The following is a 3,520-nucleotide window of genomic DNA, read 5'->3' as shown; positions in this document are numbered from 1 at the left end:
GATAATTATCAACAAATTGCATTAAAAAGGTAAAACATGTATTTTGAACTATTTAAAAATAAAATACTTAAAAAGTATTAACTTTAGAAATATCAGACCAAAATTTGGTGTTAACAACTTGCCCCTTTGTTTGATTAGGATCGATGAAAGAGATCCTGGTCAAACAAAGTTGACGAACCCAAATTTGGTTCGATAAAATTTCAACAAAACAATATGAGATGTCAATAGAGATTTTGAACAACACTCTACATCTGCCAACAAGCTGAAAATAACAAACAAAAGGCAAGGATTGATTGTAAACTGAACAACATTCACATACCTTCGTTGTTACATTCAAAATTGCACAATGAAGGAAGTGTACCTCTTTGAAAGGAGGATGATATGAATAACGTGTCATTTTGAATGAGGTGACGACTTAACTTGTCTCTTGAAAGGCAGACGACGACCTCACTTAAACTTAACGTGCCACTAAGAAGGAGGTGACAACCCAACGTGTCTCTTGAAAGGTAGACGACCCAATTTGAATATAACATGTCACTTGAAGAGAGGTGACAACCCAACGTGTCTCTTGAAAGGTAGACGACCCAATTTGAATAGAACCGGTCATTTGAAGGGTGATGACAGCCCAATCTTGAACCAAATATGTCACTTGAGGGGATGTGACAACTCAACGTGTCTATTAAAAGGTAGATGACCAATTTAAACATAACATGTCACTTTGAACGAGGTGACAACCTAACGTATCTATTTGAAAGGCGGACGGCCTAATTCGAATATAACATGTCAGTTTGAACGAGGTGACAACCCAATGCATCTCTTTGAAAGACGGACGACCTATTTTGAATATAACATCTCACGTTGAACGAGGTGACAACCCAACGTGTCTCTTTGAAAGGCGGACTACCTAATTTGAATATAACATGTCACTTTGACGAGGTGACTCGCCCAGCGAGAAAGGCGCCTAAAAAGCGCTTGGGCGCTCTACGTACGATGTAGACTCCATCAGATACATATCGATTTCTTTCTGATGGATCAAGAATAGATAGTTGTCTCATCAATAGATAGAAATAGGAGATTTCCCCCTATTCTTGAGAGATTCCCTCTCTATCTCTTTCGATCTATCAGAACAGATCGCATCAGTTTTTGGTACCGGCATGCAAAGGTTCGAATCCTTTTACTCCAGATTATGAACACCCAATCGGTCCAAAGATCCTTTCTAGCATACCCGTCCAAAGAGAGAGGAAGGCTCCAGGGTTTCTTTTTCTTTGTGTCAACATAAGAATGAGAGCAGTTTGAATGGATGCCCTTTTCCCTTGTTTGTTGAATCAGCCAAGTCAGTAGCCTTTATTTTATGCGGGATTGCCTGTTGATGCAAGGAATAAGGTTGCATTATTCACTGCGCTTTATTTAAAGCAGTGTGCGTCATCCGGGGTCATAAAATAGAACCATACCCTGTTGACCAATCCCTTTGAACAAGATTCCTGCAAGATTGGATCAGATGTGCTTGAGGGTGATTGGAGGAAATCAAATGAATCACAACATGAAAACAATATTCTAAATCTGTTTCAAGAATGACCTGCTTGTAACCCAAATCCCTGAATCTGATCTATTTACTTGGTAATTCATCTGGTGACTTCACGGTCACCAAAGAAGCCCCAAGAAGCATCAAACATTTTCGATATATCCATGGAGAAATTCTTAGATAGTTGACTCCTGGGTCTGGAACCTGGGGGTTGCTCCAAGAAATCCTTTCTTTCTCGTGGAGGGAGGATACAATTATCGAAGCTAAAGTCCTATTCAATTCATAAAATTTCACCTACTACCCTCTTACTCGCACGTCAATGAAATAATGAAATGAAGAGAGGGGATTTTCCCATCCTATGAGCCCTGTGAGCTCATGAGTCGTCAGTCACTCGGAGGATTTTATCGACAGAAACGCAGCTCAAGCAGTTGCAGCGGCTGGCTTTTTTTCGTAGGATATTTAGTAAGGCAAGGTTCAATAGAGGCAATCCATTTATTCCTAGTAGCTGTCCAATGGGAAAATTCTTTCAATCAAGCAGGTAAGCCAAGCAAGGCAAATCGCCAATCGATTTGCCTCCTCGGAAGATTCATTCGCGCTCCAGGTCCTGTTGGAGTCTTGGCCCGTGACTAACAATTCAAGTTTTGAATCTTCGCTCCGAAATAGGATTAATAAGCCAGATCGTCTAAAGCATGAATAGAACCATCTTTGTTCTGAAGGCGTAGTGAGTTCTTTTTTTTTTCTTTCGGAAAAGGGTACCCTTGTGTGTAAGCAGGCCATCATGAGATCAAAGTCACTTGTCGTCCTTTCTTCTCCGCCTCAGCTTGAGAGCTCCTTTCTACATCAAGGTCTGGCGCTCGATCGACTTCGGCTATAGTGCGATTCCTGGCCAGTTTTTCTAAAGACTGCCCTCTCCTGGCTGAATCTTGGTCCAGCCTACTACGTGGATCCCGTATTCTGAATTAAAGAATTAGGAATCAATCAAATCTCCCCAAGTAGTATTCGAACCTATGACTAATCGGTTAACAGCCGACCGCTCTACCACTGAGCTACTGAGGAACAACAACGGAAAGGCTTTACACAAGACCATAGAGCGAGAGATAGAGCCTTTGCTTACCTTCTTAACCGTACCCTCCTATCGTACCTATATAGCCTTTCCTTCAGTTATATCCAGTTTCAGTTCTGCTTCCAACTTCTTGGCTGCCTTCAGTGATAGACGCAATTACTTGGATGATTCTATTCCTACGAATAGAGACCGCAGAGGAAGGCATTATCATGAGACCCGCCCTCCGGGATAGAAAAAGAAAAAAATCCTAAGTGGCTTCTTGTTTGGGGTATCTGAACCGTATTCTTGTTCGGATGCTTGAATCGAACTCATTTGTTTATTTACGGCAAACCTTGACCATCGTTTCCAAGGGATATTTATTGAATGCACGATCACGTGCTAGCATAGCATGCTTTTACTTATGTTGTGTTGCAAATTCCGGATAAGGAACAATCCTTTCTTATTCTAAGATGCCCGTCTAAAAATCTGTACTTGTTGACTAAACGGCTTTCGGCTTTCTAGCAATCTTAAGGGCTAAGGGAAATTCATCCTTGGATCAATGAAATAGTTGAATTAGCTAAGATGCAATAAGCAACCTCTTATTGAAATGACTTTAGGAAGTGCCTAACCTTTCTCTTTCGATCCGATCCTTTCTGCGACCCGAAATGAACTTGCCCAACCTAGTAAAAGGGCTTAGGGATAGAGGGTTTTCTGGGGAGAGAAAGTTTCCAGGAGAGGAAAGGAAATCCGGGACTGAAAACATGCCTAAAAAAAGGAGTCAACCCAACATGGGCAATGATAGAAAGACCAAAGATTTACGCAGTCTTTGTGTGCTTGGCAACCCAACGTGTCTCTTTGAAAGACGGACGATCCAACTTGAACTTAACGTGTCACTTGAAGGGAGTTGACGACCCAACCCGTCTCTTGAAAGACAGACGACCCAATTTGAATATAAG

At 41.4% G+C, this 3,520-nt stretch overlaps 1 non-coding gene across 1 annotated transcript; it reads right to left on the bottom strand.

The window, feature by feature from the left end:
- Positions 1-2,506: 2,506 nt before the first annotated feature.
- Positions 2,507-2,578, bottom strand: TRNAN-GUU (transfer RNA asparagine (anticodon GUU)). Its single transcript has one exon. It is a non-coding gene; the product is annotated as a tRNA-Asn (tRNA).
- Between the last annotated feature and the right edge of the window lie 942 nt (positions 2,579-3,520).

The sequence above is a fragment of the Solanum stenotomum genome, chromosome 7 (assembly GCF_019186545.1).
Source record: "Solanum stenotomum isolate F172 chromosome 7, ASM1918654v1, whole genome shotgun sequence".
Classification (NCBI taxonomy): Eukaryota; Viridiplantae; Streptophyta; class Magnoliopsida; order Solanales; family Solanaceae; genus Solanum; species Solanum stenotomum.
This window is presented reverse-complemented; position numbering and strand designations above follow the sequence as displayed.